The sequence below is a fragment of the Choloepus didactylus genome, chromosome 2, assembly GCF_015220235.1.
Source record: "Choloepus didactylus isolate mChoDid1 chromosome 2, mChoDid1.pri, whole genome shotgun sequence".
NCBI lineage: Eukaryota > Metazoa > Chordata > Mammalia > Pilosa > Megalonychidae > Choloepus > Choloepus didactylus.
The window spans coordinates 231,629,673-231,647,738 of record NC_051308.1 but is presented as its reverse complement, the minus strand read 5'-3'; the positions used below and the strand labels follow the sequence as shown (position 1 = coordinate 231,647,738).

General features: G+C 47.8%; 1 long non-coding RNA gene across 1 annotated transcript in view; it reads right to left on the bottom strand.

Annotated features, from left to right (window-relative positions):
* Positions 1-15,232: 15,232 nt before the first annotated feature.
* The window catches only part of LOC119520669, a 29,205-nt gene continuing 26,371 nt past the window's right edge, over positions 15,233-18,066 (bottom strand). The window contains exon 4 of the long non-coding RNA XR_005214213.1: positions 15,233-17,688. This is a non-coding gene — a long non-coding RNA (uncharacterized LOC119520669). The remainder of the gene's footprint in view (positions 17,689-18,066) is intronic.

The following is an 18,066-nucleotide window of genomic DNA, read 5'->3' as shown; positions in this document are numbered from 1 at the left end:
CTTAGGCCATTAGATTGGTCCAAATAACCTAAAGTGAACCTTCAACCCCTCACTTGGCTCACGGTCTTGGTTCTGAGCCTCCCGCCTTGACTCGTGGTCTAGGGTGCAGGCTTCCTCACTCTGGATCCCCCAGCCACTGTCTTCAGGACTGATTTCCAATCTGTGGTCCCTTCCCACTCTCTGGGCCAGCTGTGCCCAGCCTTTCCCTCCTTGAGGGATCTTCCAGCTCATTCTCAGGCCCTCCTGGGGTAAATACTCATCCTGGATGCTCTAGCCTGGCTCCAGTTTCCTCCCTTCATCTTGGTTGACTTCTCACCTTCTCTGTGAAATGTAAAGAAGCTCTAGAGGAGAAACATTGAAGATGAGATGCAGTGCTCAGAGCCCTTTGCTTTTGTTTAGCATATTTTGCTTGTGTTCCAAGCACTTTCACCTGCCTCAGTTCTAGCCCATCTTGCAACTGCCCTATATGGAGGACCTCATCATAAGCAAGGTACTCAACGTGTTCCAGAGGAAATAACCTAGTATTCTAGACCAACGCAACAAATTGTCAAAGCAATTCCAGACCCACTGTCATGTCTTCTAGCTGCTTGTTTGAAAGGTACTTCATAGACTTTGTGAGCTTGAACCATACCTTCTTCCTTTGACTCTATCCCGCCCTGCCCCCAAGGCAGGGTAGACATAATCATACTCCAGCTTGGAAAGCAAATGGCATGTCTTAGTGGGAAGAGAATGAATTTTAGCATCAGGAATTCAGTGTTTCGGAATCTAATATCCATCTCTTTCTTGCTCTCTGATCTTGGCCAAGTTAATTGGTCACTGTGCCTCAGTTTCTCTCACCTGTAAGATGGAGGCAATGATACTTCTACATGGAGGTCATGAGAATTAACTTTGAGAGCATTTGGCAAGTCCTCAGCAGGTGTGAACTTCCCCTCTCATGCTGTGGCTCCTAGTTTGCTAAGGGGCTTTGATGTGTGTGTGTGTGTGTTGTGTGTATGTGTGTGTCTGTGTATTATCCTCTAGTTCATCAATAAAAACCCAAGTCCCAAAAAATCTTGTCTATCACTTAAGAAACCTGTTGGTGTTTAGTGGGTGAGTTAAGTTTCCATGACTGAAATAGGCACCAGAGTATTGAGTAGTGATATGTGAGCAGGAGTTGGGGTGGTGGGAGTTTAGGAAAAGCAGGCAAGAGAGAAACAACGATCATAATAACGTTTATTAAGCACCTACTCTCTGTTTCAGGCACTGTGCGAAGGGTCGTGATATTTCATTTACTCTCTATGACAATACTATGAGGTTACTACCAACCCCACTTAACAAATGGAAAAATTGAGTCACAGAGAGTTCATATCATTTGCCTAGGATTGCACAGCTAGGAAGTGGCAGAGCTAGGATTTGAACCCAGGTTTTCTGACTCCTAAAATCTGCTATACACGAGTGTCATAGGTAGACCAGATGACCGTCTTTTGGCCACTATTCATTTTCTCAGTAAAGATATGTAATTTAATAATGGTCCAGAGACCATAAGAGTGTCAACAGCTAGTAGGCAACTATGACATGTACACTAGTAGCTTTACTTCAAGGCAGAATTCACTGGTGTCAACCACAGGAATTGGGGTTACCAAGCACCCCTTTGGCAGTCTGGTCAGATCATCCCATGGAGCAGCTGGAGCAGATGGTGAGGGGTAGTGGTGGGGAGTGGGGATACTGGATGGCTGTCAGGAGGTCAGAATCCATTCCTGGTTCTGCAATGTCCCTGATGTGGCTTGACCAGATCACTTATTGTCTCTGGGCCTTTGCATTTTCACATGTAGGATGAAGGGCTGATCTGTAATCAATGACTTACACATGTTTCCACAGGTAAAAAGGAAAGGTGAATGACCACACCTAAGGGCATTTAGGGTGAGCAGATAACCCAAACAGCCCACCTCCAAACCCAACATTTATTTGAGTGGTCACAGTTTTTTAGTCTTAAAAATGCATGTAAATTTTGTATTCTATTTCCAAATGCATGATGCATGCCATAATATAAAAGCGGTGCCAGTTCAGTTCTGAATTTTGCCCTCAAAATTCTATGTACAACCACCTCCACCATCACCTGTGGAAGTTGCACATTTTTTTCTGTGGCTCTGCACATCTACTGATTTATCAAAAGACTAGATCCTCTTTAATAGCTCTTCCAAAGCCAAAGTTCTTTTAGCATCATGTTCTATCAATTATTGTTCTCTCTGGACATTCTAACCAGTCATTTTAACATCCTAACATTACACCATTGTCACCCTTGATTGTGACATTATTCTAACACGCACTCTGTCTGGTCCACACTGCAGCCCTCTAAGCTTCTCCTCACCTGTTACAGGTGTCTGGATCTAAGCCATAGAAAGGGAGGTGCTAGACCCTTCTGCTTCCTTGCCGCTGGGAGAACAAACAGCCCAGGGACCCTGGGGAGCCTTCCTGCTGGCACCCAGTAACACTACTCTCTTCCCCACCTCCAGCCATCACACAGCTTGAATGTAGTCAAGGCATTTCATCATCCTGAAAAATGGGACAATGACTATCTTAGAAGTTAATTGAGATCCTCTTATACAATGTAACAGGTGACAGTTTAACTTAATACAATGTAACCATTTAATCATTACATAGCCAATATTTGCCAAGTGCTTACTATGTACTCTACATACATTATATCATTATCCAATGGCAGAAGAATGATTAAAGGAAAACATGGCATTTCCAGCCAACGGACTGAAGCCCTGTTAATGGATATTTATGACATTTTTAACAACATAGGGGAATATTTATTCTCCAGTAATGAGCAAAATAATGTCGGACTTTCTGATAGGAACTCAAATATGTTAAAAGTGCATAGAAGGTAGACCACAAGGACAGTATAAAAATGGTAATAGAAATCACCATTGAGAATGGAATTATGGGTTGTTGTTTTTTAACTCTCCAAATGGGTTCTCTGTTATTTGAAAACTAGATATTTTATAAAACCAGAAAGGGCAGACAAGGAACAAATAAATGTGAGGAGGAAGACTAAAGAAAAATTCCAGGTTCTCGGCTACCACCTTTTTGTTAATGACAACTCTCTAAGGAAAGCAGAAGTTGTCCCCATCAGAGAAAGGAACAGAGGAAAGGAATGTAACAAAAATCTTTAAGCCTAAATGTGTCCAGTGACCAAGAGCTAACAAAAGATTGCAAAAGAAAGCTCTCCGTGACCACACGGGGAAGGCCCACATGTCCCCTGGGTTACTCCTCTTCCTCTCCCCATCTTCACACGAGGAGGTAGGTAGATGCCCTCCTGGGGCCCTTCCTGCCCAAATGTGCCAGGATCTCCATTCACGAGCCATTGGTACAGGTATTTCTAAATAGATGATTCCAGTTTCAGTAGAACGTGCATATCACAACCTCCAGCAATCCTCCTTCCTTGGCACAGGCCTGGGCAATGATAACTATTTTTGTAATGAATAGTACTTGTCATAGAAGTCACCATTTATTGAGTACCTACTGTGTGCTGGGCCCAATGCTAAAACCTTGACTGCATTCTCTTATTTAATCCTGCAGCCTGCCCACAAGGCAGGTGCAGGTGCCCCCTCTGGAGTTTTGGTGATGAGCACCCTGAGGTTTCTTCCAGTTAAGAGACTCACCCAAGGGCCAGGGGCGGGGCTGGGATTGGAACCCTGGTTTCTCTGTCCTTCCCCACCAGCAGGTACAGTCTCCCTAGGCAGGAGTCCTGGAAATATCATGGGCAAATTCATGTCAAAAAACAATGCTTCTTTCTCTGCTGCCGTAAACAAGCTATGTGGATGCTCTGGGTTGCTAATCTTGGAGAGATCTCCAAAATAACCAATTAGGTAAACAAATAACATGCAGAACGGTGTGTATGGCATACCAACATTTGTGCATCAAAAAGAAAAAAGAATGTATGTGTGTGCTTGCTTGTACCTGCATAAAAAGTCTCTGCAAGCTACATGAGAAACTGGTTATACTAGGGAGGGGGACAGGGAGAGACGTCTCTTTTTACCCTTTTGAATTTTGAATCATTCAATTTTAAAAATTTTAAGGAAAATGAAGATGATACTCTTTTGAAAGTGCAAATAGGTAGTTGTCACCAGCCATACACTCATGAATCAGATGAACCATTTCTCCTGAGCAGCTCTTGGGTTCCAGGGCTTTAAACTTGCATTTCTTCTCTGACATCGCCTGAAAAGCTTATTTGCACCTTCAGGCATTTCTTCCAGTGAGTCTGAGTTAGTGAGGGGTGCAGCGCTCCAGGTGGGTGGGGAGGGGAATATATTTGATAGTTGAGATTTGAACTCTAGGGAAGCTAAACACGACAGAGAAAAAAGTTTAAGAGCATTTGAACAGAGAAAAGATCATTAAAGAGGATTTTATTCAGTCAACAAATATTAAATGGGCACTTACTATATTCCTGGTCTGCATGGGGTGCTGGGGTATGGCAGCACAGTACGATGCCTGACTCCAGAGAGCTCACATTCTGCTGGGGGAAGACAGACAACAAACAGCCAAACCAATTATTATTGAAAAGAATAACTAGAGCCTGTGGTGAGCTCTATGAAGGAGCAGGGACTTGCTCTGAGCCAGCAAAGCTGGGCTGCCTTGGACGGGATGGTCAGGGAGGGCTGCTTGGAGGAGGTGATATTTACCCAGCAACCCAAACAACAAGCAGGAGGTGGCCCCCTGGAAGCTGGAGAAGCACATCCCAGGCGAGGGGACAGCGAGTGCAAAGGCCCTGGGGTAGAAAAAGGCTTAGCAGGCTGAGCTGGGGTGTGGAGGGACCAGAGTGAGGGAAGGGTTTCACACCAACATTTCTAGCAGGAGGAGAATCATTTTATTTATTTTTAATACACAATGACCACTTTGTAACAATTCAAACAAGACAAGGTGACAGAGCCCCCTTCACCCATCATCTCTCCCCAAGTGCCTTCCTTTTATCACTTTGGTGTTGATTCTTCCATATTCCTTCCTATGCATTAAATATATAAATATATTTCTGTACAGAAATACATTGGTGGAGCATTTATAAACAGGATGATAGCACAAGTATTTTTTCTGCCACCTCTAAATTTCACTCAATTTGTCTTAAAGAACTATATCAGTTGGTCCCTGTAACTCCAATTCATTTTTTTAAAAATTCACTCCTGATGTTTACTCTACAGACATTTATTAAACACCCACTAAGAGCCAGACACAGGATACAGAGATAAGCAAGACCCAGCCTCTGCTTTCAAGGAACTCACATCCTAGGAGGGGAGCCAGACATCAAATTAGGTATTTAAGGCACTTGAGGACTGGAGGGCTGGGAGGAAGGAATCAGCATGCATGGGGGCAGCTCAGCCAAACAGGCTGTGAACATCAGGAGGAGGGGGCACGGAGAGAGGGGAGGGGGCCCAGGTGAGGAGGAAATCATTCCAGATAGAGGTCGCAGCATGTGCAAAGGGATGGAGGCATAAAAAAGAGTGGCAGGTTCAAGGCTGACAGCATCGTAGTGTAGCTGGCACCCGGGGTGCCCAGAGGGAAGAAGGAGCAGGTAAGGCTGGGGTGCGGGTGAACAAAGCCCAGAGAGCCACAATTGCCAACAGTATGGGGCACATGCTACGTGGCAGGAATTGTTCTCAACTTTACCCATATTAACGTCTCTAATCCTTGAAGCCATCCTGGGAAATGGATACTTTTATCTCTGTTTTAGAGATGAGGAACCGAGACACAGAGAGGTTAGGAATCTTATCTGAGGACACACAGCTAGTCAGTGAAGGAGCCAGGATTCAAACCCAGACTCTTTTTTAACCACTTCCTTTTACTAGATCACCAACTTCGGGCTGTGTGTGTGTGTGTTGGGGGTCAGGGGTCAGGGGTGTCCTGTTGATGCCTGCAGGGTATTTGATCACTTTAAAAGGAGGTGGCCAGCAGCCAACCCATCTCAAGGATGCACGTGCAGCTGGCGTGGGATGGGCAGGGCATCTGCCTGCAGGGACCTTGCAGGTGTGTAGAAAAACCTGATGATTCTGGGCCAGGAAAAGGCACAGCCACTAAACGCAGATGGGGATGGAAAGTGGGGCAGAGCTCCTCGTAGTCTGGAGGGGAAGGCACGGGCTTATTAAGTGATGTTCTCAGAGGAAGGGGTAGACAGGAAGGGCCTGGGTGAGGAGGAGGATGGTGAGGGTGTAGAGCTGTGGTTCTCATTCTTGAGTATGAACACATTAGCTGGAGGGATAACACAGGCTGCTGGGCCCCAGCTCCAGAGTTTCCAGATTCAGCAGGTCTAGGGTGGAGCTTGATAATTCGCTGGACCTGCTTTGAGAACCGCTAACATAGATAAAGGGAGTGGAGAGCAGGCTCTTACACATTTGACTCTCTGTTAGGCCCAGGACCCCAGGACTTGGTCGCTACTATTGTTCTCTTTCCAGAGAGGAATTTAAGGTGCAGAGAAGTTGAGTGACTTCCTGAAAATTCCACAACCACAGAGGCAGGGTGTCCTCACCCCAAAACTCATGGCCTTCCACTCTGCCCCCTGGCTTCCTCAGCAGAAGGACAGGCAGGGGGGTCAGTGCGTCCTCCCGGGTCTGTCCTCTCTGTCCATCATCTGGTCCTCAATATCTCCTCTGCTGGGTGTCCAGCCCTGGGGGGTGAGGGGGAACCAGGAAAGCCAGTGGGTGGGAAAGCAGGAAGAGAGAAAAGGATGGAGGATATCCTGAGTATCAGGTATTTATTGAGCATCTTCTGTGTTCTAGGAGCTGAAAGGGTCCCAAGAGACCTTCTGTTCAGATGGGGAAACTGAGGCCCAGATAGGGGAAAAGACTTGCCCAGAGGCAGACCTGGAACTAGAACCCGGGTCTCTGCGTCCTGGCTCCCCATGGCCAGTCCAGGCCTACCCTGGCAGACTGTGGGGATGGAGCGCCCCTCCTTCTGCCCTGTGGTGTAGCTAGCAGCACCGGAAGGCAGGAGGGAGGCCAATTTTCCCTGAAGCCTTGAAAGGCAGGCACTGTCATCCCCATTTTGTTCGATGAATCACGACTGTGTGCCAGGCTCCTGTGCTAAATTAGCCCTTCACCTTCATGACCTTAAGGCAGCACTGTGAGGTCAGAGCCGACTCAGCAGGCAAAGAGGCTAAGGCTCAGAGAGGTCAGGAATTTGCCCAAGATCACACAGCCAGTAAACAGAGGCACTTCCACCCTCTCGCCTGGGGAGACAAGGATGCGTTTTGGAGGAGGGTGGAGTTCGCCAGACGGAGGGTGCCTGGGTGGGGGCACATCAGTTTATCCCTGCACTGGCCTGGACACTGGGCCTCATACTCCATTCCCATCCGTCCCCTGTCCTGGCAGCCCCTGCAGCTGCACCTGCCCCCTTTGGCCCCCAGCTGTCACGGATTATCCCAGGGACCCCGGGGACAGGGAGGGAGCATCTGGATCCTGTTACAGGGCCTAGCAGGCTGTATGTGTGGTGGTGGTGAGGGTGGGGGGGTACTGAGCCAGCAGAGTAAGGGGCCTAAATGAATTTCAGAACCTCAGCATGGCCCTGGCATGGGTGGGTGCGGGGCCAAGGGGCCACGGTCCGGGCTGGGCAGGAAGGTGGGATCAGAGCAGACCACAGAGCCCTTCCTGAGCTGCCGGGGCCAGGCGGGACACGGGATTATGGAATTAGTTCAGGAGGCTGAGCTGGGCAGGGGCTGGTGAAGGTGGCCCCGGGCAGTGGCCCAGCCAGGCTCTGTCCCCACCTCCCGGGGGGCCGCTGGCCACTGGGGGCTCAGCGAGAATATGGTTTGGTTTAGGAGCCAGCCCCGCGGAACAGGTCAAATCAAATTCAGCTTGAAATTCCAGGCCGGTCACAGCAGCCCAGGTGAGGGCCATGTGCCAAAGTCAACAGTGAGGCGGGGGGTGGGGAAGTGGGGTGCAGGGCATTGGGTCCTCAAGGCAGGGGCAACTCAGGGGCTTCACTCTGATCAGGTTGCTACCCAGCATGCTCTGCTCTGTGCTGGGGAATTGGGGGATCAAGGAAAAAACTCACAACATCCACCTTTTTTTTTTCCTCAGGTACAAGCCAAATGACTGTGTGCTTCTGTTTTCTTCTTTTTTTTTTCCTTCCAGACAAGCTCTCCTCCTTCCTCTGTCTCTGCAACTCCTCGTCACCTCAATCTGCTCTCTATCTCTGCAAATTTACTATTGCTAGTCATCTCTTGTAAGTGACATCATACAATATTTGTCCTTAGGTGCCTTGCTTATTTCACTGAGCGCAATGTTTTCAGGGTTCTTCCATGTTGCAGCATGTCTCAGAGCTTCATTATTTTTCATGACTGAATAATATTCCACTGTGGCCGTGTACCATGTTTTGTTTATCCATTTGTTGACAGGCACTTGGGTTGTCTCCACCTTTTGGCAATTGTGAATAACGCTATGAACATTGGTGTGCAAGTATCTGCTTGAGACCCTGTTTTCACTTTATTTGGGTATATACACACATGGAAGTGGGATTGCCAGGTCCTTTGGTAATTCTATATTTAACATTTTGAGAAACAAGGCTACCATTTTCGAAGCCGTTGCTGTCTTGTTATAATCGGTTCTTGTAACTCCCCAAAGTGGGCATGGAAAGGGTACACTTAATGGTGAGAAAACAGAGGCTCAGAGAGGTGGAGTGAAGAGAGGGACAGCTTTCTGGAGGACGTGAAGCTCAGCGGGAAGATGAGTAAGACAGAGGAGGTAAGGAAGGCATTCCAGGCAGAGAGCACAGCAAGAGCAAATCAAAGGGGCTGTGCTGTCCATGTGTCAGCAGGTGCCTCCTGGGGGGTGGAGGGTTGGCATAGGGCAGGGTTAAGAAAGAATTAAGATTGGATGGGGATTGGGGACTGTTGGTGACGGGCTTTGAATGCCAGGCTGGATGGTTTGGACTTTGTCTTTGAGCCATTGTCTTAAAGCCACTGAAGTTTCCTAAGGATGGTGTTGACGTAATTACAGATGTGTTATCAAGAATCATCAGGGCAACTCTCCCAAACTGGGTTAAGGAGAGGAAAGAGTGAAGAGGGCAATGCAGGCAAGCAAGGACTATACTGACAGGTGCCAAACGGATGAGCTACAGGACAGGTACATCGAGGAGAGAAGGAAATAAAATATTGTCATAATTATAGCTAAATGTTTACTGAGAACCTCCAACTGCCAGGCACTGTTCTGAGCTCTATCTGCAAAGGAGGTGGCATTATTATCTCTGTTTCATAGACAAGGCAACCGAGATGCAGAGGGGCCATGTCCCAGAAGGCCACAGGGCTAAATAAGTGGCCGAGGTGGGGCTGGGATGGAAGCCCTTTGGCTCCCCCAGACCCTGCTGCCCCACAAGAGCATAGGGCCAGCAGCCAAAGCCAGGGGTGATGAGGTCTGGAACAGGAGTGCTGGCACCTGAAGGGACGTGGCTGGACCCTGAGGCACTGACCCCGAGCTCCTCTCCTTCCTGAACCTTCCTCCAGACGCTCAGCTCTAAGAAGCAGCCTGAAAGGCATTGGCCATGGGGCAAGGCTTGCCCAAGGTCAGTGCAAGGCAAGCCTCGGACCATGGGACAAGCAGGTACAGGTGATGGCAAGGGGATAGGGGACATTTACTCCCCCTCTGTCTTTTAACCTAGAAACCGGAAGCCAGGACATGTGGACAGAGGGAAGGCAGTTCTGTGCTGTGGTTTTGGTCATGGGCATTGGAGTCAGGCAGACCAGGGTTTGAATCCAGGCTCTTCCTTGTACCAGCTGGGTGACCTTGGGCAGATTGCTTAACCTCTCTGAGCCCTAATTCACCTGTCTATAAAATAGGGAATCAGAATACTTTCCTCTCAGGGTTTTTTGTGAACATTACACAAGGTAATAGATGTAAAGTACTCAGCCCTAGGACCTCGTAGGCATTTGTCTGCTTCCTAGAGCTGCTGAAACAGTCCCACAAACTGAATGGCTTAAAATGAGAGAAATTTATCGTCCCACCGTCCGAAGGCTGGAACTCCAAAGTCAAGGTGTCAGCAGGGCCCCGTGGCCTCTGAAGCCCGAGGCAGAAGTCTTCCCTGCCGCTTCTGGTTTCTGGTGGTTTCCCCGCAATCCTTGGTGTTCCTTGTCTTGAAACTGCTTCCACTTCATGTGGTCATCCTCTCCTCTGTCTGTCTGTCTCTGTCCAAATTTCCTCTTCCTCTAAGGACAACGGTCATATCGGACTAGGGCCCACCCAATCTGGTTGGGCCTCGTCTTAACTAAGTACATCTTTAAAGGTCTTATTTCCAAACAAGGTCACAGTTACGGGACTGGAGATTAGGACTCAGACATGTCTCTGGGGAATACAGTTCACCCCTTAACGGCATTCAGTAAATAATCATCACGTCAGAGCCTGAGCACCGAGCCCAGAGATCCTGTGCCGCTGTGGGTGCTGTGGGTCGGCTCCGAGTTCTGGGTGCGAGCTCTGTGGTGGCTTCCACACATCCCAAGGCAGGTGTGCACCACCTTGTCCTCATGGGGCTACAGGTACTCCAGGCACCTGCATGGGGGCCCTGGGCCAGCGCTGCTTTGGGGCTGAGACAGGGACTGCAGTGACAGCCGGTGCATGACTGTGGCAATGAGGACAGGGAAGGTGCAGGCGGTGGAGGTGGTGGGAGTTGATGACAGAAGTGAACATCATGAAGAAGTTATGGCAGAGTCTTAGCCCAAGCCCCAATCCTGCCATCTCCCTGCATCTTATAAAAATCTAACGTTTACCAAGCATTATGTGCACTGTTATAAAATCTCTATGTGTACTGACAAATTAATCCTCCCGACCTCCCTGTGGGGTGGTGCTACACCATCCCCATTATAAAGATGAGGAAACTGAGGCATAAAGGCAGAGTGACTTGCCCAAGCTCCTACGGCTACAAGATGATTCAAGATTCAAACCCCATCTGACCCCAGGACCCACACAGCTCAGCACCCTACACTGCCCCCCAGGCGCCCGGCTCACTCAAGAGTTCACACCAACACTGCTCAGATTTTAGGAGTGGAATCGTAGAGTGTTCTGCAGTGTTCAGTGGATTTCCAGAAAGTCAGGTTGGCTGGCATTGCGGAAAGGGCATCGTGACACCACACCCATAGGAACAGAAGTGGGGGCCAGGAGCAAAGAACCTGCATGCTGAAGCCAGACTGTTCAGGTTCAAATCCTTTGATTTGACTGCTTGATTGCTGTTTATTGCTGTGTGTCCCTGAGCAGGTTGCCCAAGTTCTCTGTGCTTCCGTTTCCTTATCTAGGGAAATGGGGTTCATGATAATAAGGGCTGCTTCTCAGAGGTGTTCTGGGGTTACATTTTTTAATGTTTGTAATGTGCTTATAATCTGGCCTGGCAGACAGCAAACACTCAAGGAGCACCGGCTCTTTTGCCCAACAGGGGGTCCTGGGCTGGGCCCCAGCATCAGACCGGCTTAAAACGTCAGGACCCTGGGGTTCTGGAAGGGAGAGTCCATCTGACCAGCAAAGAACCGTCAGAGGGCCAGGGTCCCTAAAGCATCAGCAAGGACGTTGCTGGCTCAGCGTCTAAACTTTTCATCTACCCTCCACCCATCAGGAAGCCATGTTTCCCTGTTCCCCCACCTCCACCCCCATCAGGGGACCACCAAGGCCTGAACGCACATCGAGGGTCCTAGAGAGCCCCAGATACAAGGCCACACGCTGGTTCGGATGCCCGAGGAACCTGCCCAGCCTGCTCCTGGGCCTTCCTCCAGTGGCGTCCAGCAGCCCAACCTTGGGGCGACCTTGGCTGTCAGTGGAGTCAAGGTCAGTGATTCTGCAGGTGTCTGTCGAGCACCTGCTATGTTCCAGGCACTGTCCTCGGTGCTGGAGAGGCAGCTGAGAGCAAAGCCCCCACTCCGACCATGTGGTACATCATCCACAAGGACAGTGACGAAAAGAAAAGATTGCAGACTTCTGGGAAAACAAGAAAAAACATTAACACTCTTGCTTTTCCACTAAACATTGGCTCAGTAAAGGCAAAACTAAACAGATCCATCATGAATGTAAAAGCTGAATTTGGGGTCAAGGGAAACATTCTGTAAAGCCAAGAATACATAATAAAATGTCCTTCCCAGGGAACCTCCTTGTGCCAGTTTGAATATATTGCGTCCCCCAAAACACCATTATCTTTGATGTAATCTTGTATGGGCAGACATATTAGTGTTGATTAGATTTTGGAATCCTTTGGGTGTTTCCATGGAGACGTGATCCAATCAACTGTGCATAAGACCTTTAGTTGGATAATTTCCATGGAGGTATTGCCCCACCCACTCAGGGTGGGTCTGAATTAAATTACTGGGGCACTATATAAGCTCAGACAGAAGGAGCGAGCTTGCTGCAGCCAAGAGGGACACTTTGAAGAATACACAGAAGCAGAGAGGGGAGCTGCAGAAAAGAGACAGTTTGAAGATGGTGGTTGAAAGCAGACTCTTGCTCTGGAGAAGCTACCAGAGGACAAACACCCTAGGAACAACTAAGAATGACATTTTTGAAGAACTTCAGTCTAGAGAGGAACATCCAGGGAGAAAGCAATTTTGAAACCAGAACTTTGGAGCAGATGCCAGCCACGTGCCTTCCCAGCTAACAGAGGTTTACTGGATGCCATTGGCCATCCTCCAGTGAAGGTACCCGATTGCTGATGTGTTACCTTGGACACTTTATGGCCTTAAGACTGTAACTGTGTAAGCAAATAAACGCCCTTTATAAAAGCCAATCCATCTCTGGTGTTTTGCATTCTGGCAGCATTAGCAAACCAGAACATTCCTTAACTCCTGGCCAGGACAAAGTTCTCCACCCCTCGGCCTCAGTTGCTTCCCTGGGAAAATGGGAGCCATAACGCCCACCAGGCAGAGTGGTTTGCCAGGCTCCAAGAGATCCAACCGGGCAGTCTCTGATCACTAAGCAGCTCTGCTGAGCGCCTGCTGGATGCACTGCACCATGCCACCAACCGAGCTGGGATACCGTCCGTGACCCCTTCCTTGCCTGCCTCTGCCGGCCGCCTGCCTGACCTGGGTCTCCACCAGCAGCCTCAGCAGCTCGGGGCTCTGGGCCGGGTGCCCCAGGCAGGAAAGGGCCGGTGGCTCCTTTAAGGCAGGCCCCAGCTGGGCCGCCTGGATATTGGAGCGGGGATTAGGTGGCGGGAGGTGCTGGCCCGGGCCAGATGCGCCTGAGCGGGGGCCTTGTTATGTATTCATGAGCTGTGAGGAAAAGAAATAAAAGGATTCATTATCACCCAAACTGTTACTAATGACATGTACCTGGCGCCCGAGCACCTCTGGAAATCTAATGCGACACACTCCGAGAGAAAATGTATTCCCGGGCTCGGCTCCGCAGCCGATGGAAAATGTCCCCTCCCCGCCCTTCCTCATTGCCATTCACTCGGGGCGACATTTACAATTCTTCTGCCGTTATGTCTGACCAGGGCCTCTGAGCCTCTGTCACGACCTGCACATTAGCTGAAAATTGGAAATTCCACAGCGTGGCCATGGCCGTGGTGGGCTGGGACCCAGCAGGGCCGGGAACCAGAGGGAGGGGTGGTGAGGGGCAGAAGCACGGGGACAGGGGACAGGGGAGGGGACAGTGCGGCGGCATTTGGATGCTGATGCTCTGTCCCCAGCCTGGTCACTCATTGTACCCAGCACGGCCCTGGGGTGCCACCCTGTGACAACTTTGTCTTTGCTCTCCCATCACCCCCACCCCTGCTTTCAAAGTCCTTGGGTCTCCAGCATAACAATCCAAATCCTTTGTTTGCTTCAAAGTCTCAATAAAAATATCCACAACTCAACCAGAAGCCTTGGTCCAGGTTTCACTTTACACAAACACACTAAGCGCATCACATAAACATTCTCTCAGTTGATCTTGATCACTCTCAATTGCTCTTGTGATGTAGGTTCGGTTTTGATCCCCATTTACAGATGAGAAAACGGAGGCTTGAGACGTGAAGGGACAGAGCTGGGATTTGAAGCAGGGCTGGAGTGATTCCAGAACTTGTGCATTGTCCCAGTGCCACATGGAAACCCCAAGCTCAGGGCCCAGCTCCTCCGGGAAGCCACTGTGATCAGGTCTGTGAAGGGCACCTCTAGCCTGCACACAGCCCGGCTGTCCCACGTGGTGTGACGTGAGCTTTCGTTTGATGCACCTTCATGGGAAAGATGTGGCTGCCTGTCCCTGTACCAGCACCCGTCACCTGGGCTTCCTGGGTCCTCCTGCAGTATCAGGGACCCAGTACTGCACAGCTAAGACCTTGTGGAGTGGACATCCATCTGTACCATGTGGGGCAGAGGCAGAGCTGGGAGAGACTCAGGGGAGACTAACTGGGGCCCTTCCCAAGGAAAAGCTTTGAGAACTGTTGCCAGGTGAAATATGGGATGCCCAGTTAAACTTGAAGCTTACGTAAATGACAAGTAACTTTTTAATATAAGGATGTCCTAAATATTGTTGTTTATCTGAAATTCAATTTTAGCTGGATGTCCTGTATATTTATTTGCCAAATCTGGCAGCCCTAGCTTTGAGACACTCCAAGCTACCCCACACTGGCCCTGGCTCATCTGGGGTGGAGGTGGGAACAGGACATGGGATCAGTGCCCAGACCACTAGTTCCCAAGCTCTTAGAAAATTCAGCTAGAGATTCTATTTTTCAGACCCCTTTGTGGTAGGTGTGGTCACATGACTAAGTTCTGCTCAGTGGAATGTGAGTAGAAGTGATAGCTGAACTTTCTGGGTCATACCCTAAAAGAAATAGGCAGACTTTTCCCTTGCCCTTTCCCAGTTCTTGTTGGCTCGGTTGCAGATGAGATGGCAGGAGCTGCAGCAGCCATTTGGACACAGAGGCCACATCTTGAAGATGGCAGAGATGCCATATAAGGCTTGCACCACTTATCTCTGTTATGTTACTTGAGATAAAACAAGCAAACAAACAGATAAACAAGAGAAACTTTTAACTTGTTTAAGCCACTGTCTAATTGGATCTATTTGTTCTAACAACTTAGACAGGATACACTCCAACTAATACACAATGCCATGAAAATGCCAGCCCCTGTGAAGGCAGGGATTTTGTTGGTCTAATTCACTGCTATAACACCAGTGTGTGTCACTGAGTAGGTACTCAGTAAATATTTGTGGAGCAAATAAATGAAAAAATGACCTAGATGATCTTTAAGGGTAGATTAATGAACAAACAGTTGATTAATTATCACAGTCGTTGGCTTTTATTGACAGCTTGCTAAGTTTTAGATGTTTTAAATATATTAACTCCTTCCATCTTTGCAAACCTATGAGGTAGGGACCATTCACATCCCCATTTTACAGATGGTAAAATAGAGGCAACTTGTCCTAGTGCAGAAAGCAGGTAAGTATATGCAGTCTAATTCTGGGGCCCTCTTATTTAACCTTATCCTGCCCCCTGCTAGAGAAAAGAACGAGCAAATAGGTGAGTAAAAGGGTAACTGTATAACTTCATTCATTCATTCATTCAACAAATATTTTGCCTAGTATGTGCCAGGTACTGTTCTAGGAGCGAGGAAGTTAGCAGTGAGCAAGACAAACAGTGCTTATATTCTGGTCAGGAGACAGACAGTAAACAAGAAAAATAAGTAAAATGTATTGTGTTACTGTAGGATTTATTTAGATGAAGGTCAAGAACAGGCAAACCTTATTTTTTCCTCTATTTTGGAGTAATGAAAATGTTCTAAAATTGATTGTGGTGATGAATGCACAACTATATGATGATACTGTGAGCTGCTGATTGTATAATTTGGAAGGACTATATGGTGTGTGAATATATGTCAATAAAATTGCATTTAAAAAAAAAGAACAGGCAAAACTAATCTATGGTGATAGACATGAGCAGAGTGGCTGCCTGCAGAGGGAGGGTTGACTGGATGGGTCACGAAGGGTCCTCCTGGGGGATGGTGATGTTGGGTATTTTGATTGGGGAGGTGGTGATATGGATGTATATATACATCTGTCAAAACTCACCCAGCTGTACTAGGCAACATCTGTGCATTTTACTGTATATAAATTAAACCTCAATGAAAAATAAGCAACAGGTATGTATATATACATACACACATATTACATATATACACACACACATATACATATATATGGTATTAGTGCTAAATGCTAAAGAGAAGATAAAGGAGGGAATCAGGGGGTGAGATTTTATATAGAGGGATCAAGGACAGAAGGGAGGGAGGGAGGAAAAGGAAAGGAAGGGAAGGAGAAAAGAGAGAGGAAGAAAGGGGTGAATGAATGAATGCAGAAATGGGTAAATGAGTGAGTAAAATCTGGGTCTGTCCAGAGTAGCCTCAGGCAGCTTCCGAGCCCTGGGGAATCCACCTGGGCACGGTGGGAGGGGCGGGGTGGTTTTTACATGGGAACAGCCTCTTGCACAGGACCCTGCCAAAGAGAAGTAGTTTGGGGACAAGCCTTATGTCCCAGGGTCTGGGAGACAGGAGTCACCTTCAGACAGACCAATCAGAGCAAAGGAGAGTGCTCCACCTGCTCACCCTGGCCATCGACCCCAATTCTCTGCAAACATTTCCCCTCCCTGCCTCCACCTGTGACCTCCCAGTGAATGGCACTGAGTCAAGTGAAAATCCATATAGAAAAAAATTGAAATCTTAAACCCCTCTCACACCATCCACAAAAAGAAATTCCAGATAAATTGCAGGTATAAATGTAAATAGCAAAATAATAAAATAATAAAACAAGAGAATGTCATTGCGACTTTGTAGTAAACAAATATTCCTTAAACGGAACACAAAAGCTGCTAATCATAAAAGAAAAACATTATAAATCAGACTACATTAAAATTATGAATTTCTGTGCATCAGAAGACACCATTAAGAAAGTATAAAGGCAATCCACAAAGAAGATATTTGCATGCATTTGACCACTTACACCCAGAATATTTTTAAAATTTTCTAGCAATAAATAAGAAAAAGCCAAACCCATTGAAAAACAGGCAAGGAACTTGAACAGACACTTCACAAAAGAAATTATCCAAATGGCTAATGAATGTTAAGAGGTGCCCAATTCCACTAAACATTAGGAAAATGCAGATTGAAACTGTGAGGTGATTCCACAAGACATTGCATAGAATGCACATGGCAGGCCCCAACCACAAACCATCCAACGTGTCTCGGCAGTAGAATAGACAAAGAAATTGTGGTATAGTCACCCGATGGGGTAGAATAGTACACAGCAATGAGAAGGAATGAAGTATAGCAATGCAATAGCATGCCAAGAGGAAATTCAAGAAGCCAGACACAAACAGGCATGTGCTCTGAGCTCTGAGTTTCCATTTATATGTAAGTGGTTACCCTGGGGAGTGGGGACTGGGGGAGAAAGGAGGGGTCCTCGGGGGGCTGGGATGTTCTTTCTGGACCTGGCTGCTGGTTGCCCATGTGTGTTTACCTGGTGAAAACTTTTCCAGCTATATGTTTATGATTGTGCTCATTTCTGTATTTATTTTATATGTCAATAAGAAGATTTATAAAAGAAAAGCACTGTAAAGTCCAAGTCTGGCAGCAGTCAGCAGGGCTCAGCTCATCATTCTCCTTGGCGTCATGAAGAGACATTTGCTGTCACATCTCGGTAGCTGAACTCTTTAGGAAAACTGGTTTTTCTTTGTGGTTAGTGGTCTCTTTTTCTGTGAACTTCTTTTTCCTTTTTTCTATGGTTTGAGACAGAGAGAAGAAGAGAGAGGTATCATGTGGTGGGGGATCGGTGGGAGGCTGTGGACACTGCCCAAGGAGGGGATGAGTGGGATTCTTGTTCCACACCCCAACTTCGGAAATCACTGATCTGATGTTTTCTACCCAGTGTTGCTCAGCCTTCTACCCCTAGAGCCTAACTTAGTACCCAGCATACAAAGTTGCTCAATAAATAGTGGCTGAACAAATGCATATAAAAATAAACAAACAAATGAAACAAAGGCTCCATGGCACCTCTGACCTTGGTTACACACCTCCAGTGACAGGGAACTCATCCCCTCTGGAAGCAGCCTGACTTATCATTGGAGATCTCCAGTTGTCAAAAGCCTGCCTTTGCA